Source organism: Amborella trichopoda, chromosome 6 (assembly GCF_054954075.1).
Source record: "Amborella trichopoda isolate Santa Cruz 75 chromosome 6, AtrichopodaSantaCruz75HAP2 v2.0, whole genome shotgun sequence".
Taxonomy (NCBI): Eukaryota; Viridiplantae; Streptophyta; class Magnoliopsida; order Amborellales; family Amborellaceae; genus Amborella; species Amborella trichopoda.
The window spans coordinates 47,283,190-47,293,589 of record NC_142341.1 but is presented as its reverse complement, the minus strand read 5'-3'; positions in this window follow the sequence as shown (position 1 = coordinate 47,293,589).

Genomic DNA, 10,400 nt, shown 5'->3' with positions numbered 1-10,400 from the left:
AAAAATTAGATCCGGTCGGTCAGGTCCCGGTCCAAATCTTGTACTTGTACGCTATTTGGGTCCGGGTCTGGTAATATTGAGACAATTAGCCCTCGATTGTAGTTTTTTTTTTTTTACAAATTTGATCTTTTTATTTTACAAAATGCCAAACTCATACATTAGTCATCTATATTTCATTTGTTTTTACTTGATATACAAATTTCATTGATGATTATAATAATAATAATAAGAAGAAGAAGAAAACAATATATTAAGTATAAAATAATTCATCTCTTATAAGTATTTTGATAAATTTATTTTATAAATGAATAAATAAATAGTAATAATCCATTAACAATAGTAATAAAGATTTAGGTTAATCATCTTGCAAGTTCAAATGTTATTGATGCAATTGTAAAATAGGACATAATATTAAAAAAATTCATTTTCTTTGCAAGTCTTAATTTGCAAAGCAAGGTTCACAGAGGTAAAATTGATTTTGGGGAACGAAATAGAAAGGGAAGAGAGTTACTAACGGATGGAATTGACCTATTGTAAAATATAAACATCAAATTTGTAGAAAGAACAAAAAAAAACATAATTGAGGCGTTCATGGTCCCAAAATTTTAACTTGAATGGTTACAGGGGATTTTGGTGAACCCAAAAGGTTAATAGGGATGGAAATTTCAGGGTGGGGGTAGAGGTCATTTTCCCTAAAAGATATGGACCATTCGGTAATTCTACCAATTTTTCAGTTTCGTTTATAAGCTTTCCATTTTATAAACTTTTTGTGGCATCTTTCAATCTTTTGGTCAATTTCATTAAAGAACCAAAAACAACAAAAGGCCAAAACAAAAATATAGATTTTTTAGTCGATAAAACCACAGATCTAATTCTGTCAACTGTACTAAGATGAAAAGGAGAAAATAAAATATATATAGATTTTTAAAATCATGGATCAAATCATGGATCAAATTGGGGGTAGAGGTCATTTTCCCTAAAAGATATGGACCATTCGGTAATTCTACCAATTTTTCAGTTTCGTTTATAAGCTTTCCATTTTATAAACTTTTTGTGGCATCTTTCAATCTTTTGGTCAATTTCATTAAAGAACCAAAAACAACAAAAGGCCAAAACAAAAATATAGATTTTTTAGTCAATAAAACCACAGATCTAATTCTGTCAACTGTACTAAGATGAAAAGGAGAAAATAAAATATATATAGTTCTTAAAATCATGGATCAAATTGTCGTTCAAATAGACCTCTAGTGTAATCTAGGAAGGGAGATGGATTTGGAGCAATCTTTTAGCTCCAAATCAATTTTTTGTTATAATTGATCCATAGATGATTTGGAGCAAGTTTTGAGCTCCTAATCAGTTTTTTATTCGAATTGATCAATAAATGGAAAAACACATTTTAAATGAATTTAATAAAATTAATAAAAAAAAAAAAGGGGGGGCTTTTTAAGACAAAAGCCTTATAAGAATTTTCTTTTAAACAATGAGGTCTCTTAGAGATTTTGTTTTTGACTTTTGGCCCTCCCACTTTTTGTAAAGGGGTAAACATACGGATTTGCGCTTCTTTTAAAAACAAATTCTTGAAGCTTCTCATCTCTCACTTTGTTCTTATGGTTTCTTCCCTCCTCTCACATCTTCTATTTGAAAAACCGATGCATCCTTCCCTTCTCTCACATCTCTCATAAAAATATGAGAAGAGGAAATAATAGGTTTGGGGTGGTACGAGAGACAATATTGGGTTTCTTTGGTCATTAAAAATCTTATAAGAGCATGTAAACAATATTTGATATCGTGGAACAAAGAATTTCAATAGGAGTGTCATCCGGATGGACCAAGAGATTATGATATAGAGGGACCGAGAAAGGTAAATGGTATTTGCAGATACTCAGACTTGACTAGACGAGTTAGACCAGTTGAGTTTGAAAAATCCTTAATTATATGGGCACAGAGAACAATCGATGAGGGTTAGCAGGGTTATCCTTTAATGAGGTCAATGTATCGTAGGTGTGTGAGACAAGGGACTATGTAAGTCTTGTGTGAGATGATTAGCCTTTAAAGATGAAGAGCAAAGCTTCATCACTGATCCATTACACGACATGTGCATATGATAACCGTATTAGAGAAGCAAATCACCATTAAAGGTAAAGTATAGACATGTGCGAGAGATTACCCCTATGCACATAGAGTTGTGGTAGCATCAGGTTTGTATGACCATAAAACTCGTCTCTAGGGGAGAATCTGTAAACCATAGACTAAGATTGTCCCCTTTCCTATTGGCTCACTATAGTAGCCCAATTACGAACCCTTACAATGGTTTGTGGGTCATTGGAACTGCTAGGTCCGTTTGATAAAGCAAATGTAGATTATAGTTCACAGCATAATATGAAGTGCTTCAAAAATGTTAATTCTTAAACCTAAAAAGATCCTATTCCCATTAAATTCATTTCGTTTTATTTATTTTGATTTTAATTGATTTTTAGAATGATTATTTAAATTTTTACGAGTCTCTAGAAAAATTATTTTTGTAAAATGAATTTATAAATTAAAAAATATTTAATTTTCAGTATTTAAATAATCAAATAAAATAAAGTTTATTTCTCAAATACTAAAGATGAATTTTATTATTTTAAAATTCATATGATATAGGAGGGTCCATGGTGGTCCATCAATACCCCAATGGGACGTGTGTGGGGCCCATTAAAGGGAGCCCTAGATGCCCACACCCCACTTATAGTGGGTAGTCCTCTTTATTTTAGAATCCTTTTTTAATTAGAATTCTAAAAAGAATATGAACATGCTTTATAGAGTCCTTGGACTTCTAAAAAGAAAATGAAAATGCTTTATAGAGCCCTAAAGAGATTAGACTTCTAAAATGAGTATAATTAAGTAAAATATTGTTTGATATTTTTTATATTTTCTATTTCATGAGATAAAGGTTTAAGAAGTTGACTGTTGTTCTAACACATTCCTTTGAATCATGATGGTTGATCTAAAGAATGAATGACTCAGATCTGTCACCCCACAAATCTCTTAAGATCAATAGGTTCGGATCAATCTATAATAGTGGTTATCCCTAAGGAAACCCTATCCCCCTGAAAAAATCTATAAATAGGGGCTCTTCTATCTCTCATCTCTACATTAGTTCTCTCTCTCTCTCTCTCTCATCCAAGATCTTTGAGATCAAAGAAGAGCGGCACACCCCACTCATATGTTCTAAGGAATTGAGGCTTTGATCCATAATTTTTTGCTCTTCTATTTTATTAAGGGCTTTAGTAGTTTTTCTAAATTTAGAAGATCCGAGATAGACCATTCACCATATGCACTATTGGAGGAAGAGATCTGGTGTGGAGGTATATTTAGTCTGATTGAGGCAATTTTCCGACATCTTGCTTTGTGATTTTCTTTATTTTATTTTTTATACTTTCTTATTCGTATAAGCATTGTGTTCGTTTTATATTGAATAAAAGAAAGTTGTAATTAGTGGCAACAATGAGAACCACTTTAGGTTATTTATTTGTTTGTTTTTGTTGAATTTATTGTAATTGGACCATTGTAAGTATTCTAGTTGGTGTGAAAAAAATTAAAAACTATATACACCATGCTAGATCACCTTGCCCAACTTTCATTGGTATCAGAGCTTGATCTACTTTCTGCCATACCTCTTTTATTTCACTTAATTTTTGGTGAGTTGAAAGTCAGAGATTTGAAAGACAATGGCTTCGTGGTCGTATAGCAAACCTCCGAAAAGGCACCCTACAGAATATGGTACTATGTGTCGCTTTGGAACACTGATATGAACAAAATGATGAGCCATTTCTCTAAAACATACTCAGTGATATTCTGTGTTTTTAGAGTAGGATCTTCTTGCAAAATTTCAGTTGAAAATTCTGAGGAAATTGAGAGTTATGGACTTATCATTAAGGAGTACCAGTTCTGACCCTACAAAATCCAGGAACTGTACACTGAGTTTCATGAATTTCTCCACCAATCAAATACTTTTACTTTTGGGTAATATTTGACTGTAACGTATCAAATTGAGTCTACGTTCAAACAAAAATAATTTCATGGAGAAAACTCTTGTGGTTTGAAAGATATGATCATTTTATTGAAGGTTGCGTAAATGCTATTTTTTGCAACGAAAAATGTTTCCATGACATGGAAATCATTATTTTATTTCCATTCTTAATAAAATGCTTTGATTCCCACACTGAGTTCTCACACTGTCATTTGGACTCCAGTTACTAACAAAAATTAGTTGAGAGAAAAATATCTATGGGAAATAAAGAAAAAAAGTTTCTTTATTGGAAAGAGGTCATACTGAATTTTTGTAGTTTGGCGCGTTTCATCTTGAATATCTACAATTTCGCATGTTTCATTGATATGTGAATATCTATAATTTTCAAGCCTACTTAACATAGTGAAATGAGAAATGCATAAAGATATATGTTGCCTTTTTGTGTCTACTTTCAAACAAAAGAAGTTTGGAAAGGAAAATCCATGTGGGTAGAAAGAAAAGACAGTGTTCATCCCGGAATTCTGCAATATAACAAATTTTGTGATGAAGATGTGATTTATTTCTTTTCATAAAGAAAAATATTATTTGGTATTCACACCATAATGTTAAGGTTTGGTTTTGAGTATAGTTTTCAATAGAAAAATTTTAAAGAAGAAATCCATTTTGAATTAAAATAAATAATTATTTTATTGAAGGGAGCGCATCCTGATTTTCTACGTTGAAAACTATATTGTAACGTAAATATCACTTAATAGTAAACTCACTAAATGACGTGACTTAGGGATGACGCTGAGCACTATTCTGTATTTTTTAATTTGTTTCGATACACAAAAAGTTTCAAATATAAACTCTATGTGAATTAAAAGATATCATAAATTTATCATGGGATGCTCATCATCTATTCTGCAGTAAATCAAAAGATGTGATATGTTAAGCCATACCTTTGTACTCCTTATAATTGAAGTCTTTTCAGGTTCATTTAAAGTTTTATAGTGTGTCATGAGTAGGATTTATAATAGTAAAACTTCAGAGAGAGGTAATACAATGTTGGGGAGATATGACACTCTATGTGAAGGGTGTTCAATCTGAGAACTGTAGAAAATAGCAGAAACACAATACACATAAAAGAATATTGGTTTCTCTACACAATGAATGGATATGTAGAATGACTTGGTGGCAACATAAAAATTCTAAACGTAAGTGGGATAATCAAAATTGTGATCTTTGGAAGAATGGGTTGAAGAAGAGTATTTCTCCATGCTAAAAAATGATTGCCCTTTCTAATAGCAAGCTGTTAAGATACACCTCGTGCAATTAAGAGAAATATCATAAAATTTGAATTTCGAGGACCTAAAAATCCAAGAATTTCGAGATATTGCTCGACAACCCCTTGTTGCAATGAACCCCTCTATACGACAAATCCAATAGCTCAAAACTTTATTTTCGGTAAATCAATTTCAAAAAACTCAATAATCATATATAGTGTAATAGATTTAAGAAAAATAAAACAAAATCATGAGAGGCAAAAATAGGAAAGTTAAAATCATAACAACATACTACATACTACAATCCAATAACATATGGTTCACCTTAATCCGGCTATATCTACGGACAACTGGCCAGGATGTTCACAAATTACCAGTTTTGTGGGTTTGCGGAGATGACCTTATAATGGCAAGGAAAAGCTCAAATTGATTTTTTTTTTTTACCACAAAAATATCATAAGTCGACTCTTTTCTTTGATATCGTCAACCAACTCTTTCGCTACAAAGAAATGCCGATATCTGGCCCAATAGAAGGGCACAACAAAACTAAGGTTTTCCAAAACTAAGGTTTTTCCCCCCAAACTCTCGACTATCCTGGCAAGAGTTCTCCTCTCACACTTACAATTAAATTTTCATTATCTAAAATGACTTGTCTGACTCCAATCACCATCATCATCATTTTAACCTTTGCCCAATTAATTGGGGTCGGCTACATAAATCTTGGTTCCGTCAATCTATTTGTGTGGCTTCAATAAAAGTCTTATTTATTTGACAAAAATACCCTTATACAATAAAAAAATCCATTGGAGTTGAATTCTTATCACCGATCTAACAAGCTCCACCTCAATATGAAATCATAGCCTTGCCTTGCAACTATATCTGGTTATTGTTTTGCTTTTGAATCTAGAGAACTTAGCGAGGGTCGCAAGCTCTTTAGCTAGATAACCTCCATGAGTATACCTTGCATATTTGTGATTATCCTTTTCATACATATTCCACCTTCTTCCACACTCTTATTCTTGAGTTCTTGAGGTCATCCCACCTTCGTAATCGCTTTAGGTGCAACTTTTCTCGAACCTTGCAAGCACAATTGGTTCTTGATCTCATATCTCTAATATCCTTAACATAAGTTGTTCCCACAAAGCCGTCTTTATGTTTATAACATTCGCAATACTTGTCTATACTTCTTCAATTCTAAAATACCCATTTCACTCTATTCAACAATTTTCCTCCTAGGTTAATAATAAGCCAATAAAAAAAACGATAAGCAAGTGAAATAAAATTCTTCGTGATATCCATGGCAATAATCGAAATCAACACTAGAGTTGCATATAACGCTCTTGTCACATTCACCCTTCATTCACCAAATTTTGAGTATTGGCTCAAAAGAAATTCAAAAGAAGCAAATATCTTCACTTCTTTTTGTGAAAGCCCCATGCCCTTACTTTTTCCACCATGCAAAAGATCTTTATCAACGCCTTGTTTTGTACCATCAAATTCTTCTAATACCAAACCATGTAACCCATGTCGAGCTTCTTTTACCTCCACAACCAAATGTACCCTTTCATTTACAATTACGCTCCTAACCATTTATGCAAGTTTCCTTTCCGAATTCTCTTCATTACAACTAGAGCCTCCTTTGAAATTATGAGTACTCAACTTTGCCTAGAAAATTTGTAACCTTCCATCTATAAAGAAGAAAGTGAAATCAAGCTCTGATTCAAATCTGGTACTGCCTCACAATTTCAAGTATCTGAACCATCCCATCATTCATCCTTATGCAAAAAGAGTTCGTATCTATCGTCTTCTCATTGAGTTGTTTCCTTTTGATAGTAATCCACAGTCACATAACTTATACACATCAAGCCATGATCTATGTGGGCAGATGATGTGTAATTCCACTATCAAGAACCCAACTCTGATTATACATGGGATTGCATCCTACCATCAACCACATCTTCAACATAACCGGATGTTGATTATTCAACTTGGTGAGCCTCATTTTTGGCCACCTTACCCTTCCATTCTTGAACCGGAATCCTTCGAGGATTCTACCCTTTTTCTTTTCCAAATTCATATGGCCAGGCTTGCCACAAAACTAACAACATTTGTCATAAGACCTCTCGACTTTAATCAGAAATAAGACTCGTCACTCGAGAAATTTCTTAATGAAGTACCCCATTCATCTAACTGTCATCTTGCTACAAGAATATCCATCCTTGAACCCATTAAATCATCCATCGATACCTTCTTTCGAAATTTATTAGTAAGAAATGTGAATCCAATTTGAGGTATTTTTCCTTATAACAACTAAAGTAATAACAAGATTGTCGTAAGACTTTGATAACGAATGACACTATATTACCACCTTCTCTTCCTCATCTACTTTCATCCGATACTCTAAAGTTGATAAATGAAGTTGTGGTATTCATTCAATTGTTCTTATACTTATATACTTCCACGTATAAATAATACAATTTTCTTTTTAAAAAAATTCAATTTGATTTGATTTGGTACAAGTTTTCTAACTTTTCCCATATATCTTTTGCCGCCCTTTCTCCTACTATATTAAATAGTACCTCATTTGCTAAATACAAATGAATAATGGTGTGCACCTTTCTACTTTTTAGCTTCTTGGATTTTCCTTGTAGTTCTTTATAAAGACCTTAGAAATATATCATGAAATTCTTTTTAGAGTTCAAAATCTTTTATTCCATCAAAGTTTTGTATCTCAAATTTGGAACGCGTCATTTCCCTAAAATCTACAGACTTCCCTTGAGCTCTGATACTATTTGTTGGGAACCAAGACTGCTCGATCACCCCTTGTTACAATAAAAACTCCCCAATACAATAAATCTAATACCTCAACAAACTTGCCTATTACCGGCAAATCGATTTTAAAAACTCAAAGAACCAAGAATTATATATGGTGAAGTAACATTTGGGGGGAAAAAAAATCAAGAGAAGCAAAATTAAGAAAGTTAAAATATATAATTTATAATCCAAGCACCAGCACCATCAAACACATGAATATTCGTAGTTCACTCTAATCTGGTTACATCCAAAGGCAACCAGCAAAGATAAATTCACAATTAATGAAAGAAATTACAAGGTTTATGAGTTTATACTTTATAGAGATTACCGTACAATGCAAAGAAAAACTCAAATTGATTTTTCCCTACCAAAAAAATACTATTAATCAACTTTTTTCTTTGATACCATTGACCAACCCCGTCGCTACAAAGAAATGCCGATAAATTTAGCCTAATACAAAGGTAGGACGAAGTTACGGTTTGCTAACCAAAACCCTCAATCTTGCTTTACCCAAAAACTCTCTTCACTCTCCCTAAAAGAGTTTCCTCACTCTACAATGACTTGTATGATTTAAAAATCCCTTGAAAAAGGTTGTTTTGATGTTGAAAAAATATCTAATCAATCACCTCGACATTGAGATGCATAAATATGAAGACGAAAAAGATTTCCATCCTGCAACACATTAGATATTAGTGGGGATTAGTTTCAGTAGTCTAATCATCATTATTTGCTAAAATCTATAGGTGATACATTGTTATTTCGGTCATAACCAACATAAAAATCTATTTGGAAATCTCGCACTCATATTCGGGAAATATAACTTAAAAAGTTATCTATGAGAGGACACACAACAGTGACTTTAATAGGAATTGCTGATCCAAATCGGAAATCGGTCCCAATCGACCAGGTTACTTATTGGAACAGGGAATCTGTCTAACACGAATGGATTCATAGGACACCGCAAGAGTACCAGGCGAACCAAGTAGACTTGGCTCCCACAAATCAAATTTTTTTTTTTTTTTTTAATGGAGTAATTCTCACACCAGAGAATCAGCCCGATTTGCCGATCTGGATCCAAATTTCCAGTTCACCCGGCGAGTTGGGTTTGTGAAACACTCATACACGTCAACAGAGTAGGAAATATTGCCTCCATCAATCTTTAATAGGATCTACCTACCGTGACAAATAAGACATAGGGAATAAATGAACCATTCAATCACGCCGCCAATTACTCATCTCTTCCAATAATTGATGCTCCTAACCCAAAATAGGAACTAAGCTTGAGAATAAATACTCCTACCTCAAGAAAGAAACTAGGCAGCCAACCCTAGAAAGGAACCATAAAGGTCATCAATCACGCAAAGGGAACAAAGAGATAAGCGATTCCTTAGTCTACTCAACATTTTTTATACCTAAAAACATACTCTTTTTATTAGTTGGGGTAAGAATCAAACTTGAGTTGAGTTATATTAGGATACTCCATAATATATTTCCTTAGCCTAGTCAACATTTTTAATACTTTTTTGGTATTTCAAAAGTAAGAATGGCACTTGAGTCGTAGCGCTGCCAAAAGCAGGCTGCTACCCACTTAAGCCTAAGCTCAAGTCCTACATTTTTAAAATACTTGATAGCTTGTACCACAATGGACTAACCTCTTGCTTTGAGAGAGACAATGCAAATATAGCAACGGCTTAACAAAGTAACAATGTGTTAACAAAGTCTATGGAGGTTTAGAAATCAAATCATCAATTTTAAACCAGTAAGTAAAAAGTTTCAAATTCTCTAATTTCATTACTCATCAAAACATAGTGCCACTTACCTTCTAAATTCTGGAGTTTATCCTCTTAATCAGTTTCCTGTTAAGAAATACTTTTCGACCATAACCACCATGCATAATGCTGATACCTTTGCTTGTTAGAATCCTTCTCAAAGGCTCCATAGATGAGTTTCAACCACCATACATCACACACAACAAAACAAAGGCACCTTCCCCTGATACATATCTCACGCCGACAATCTATGGCAAATAGGTTACTTGAGGTATCCCCCACCTAACATTCAGAAACATACATAAATCCCAAAATTTAATGGCGATTATTTGCATAAGATGCCTCACTTTTCTCCCAACATTCCAATTATATATATAAATATTGATGTTCACCATGTTCCCAACAAGACCAACAGGGTTGGCAATGGACACAGACCCAACCTGGGACCCAATGTGTAGGCCCAACCTGGGTTCAGGTATGGGTCCAACAATTGGACCCAGCAAGTCGGATCAAGGTCCCATATATTTTCAGATCCAGGTC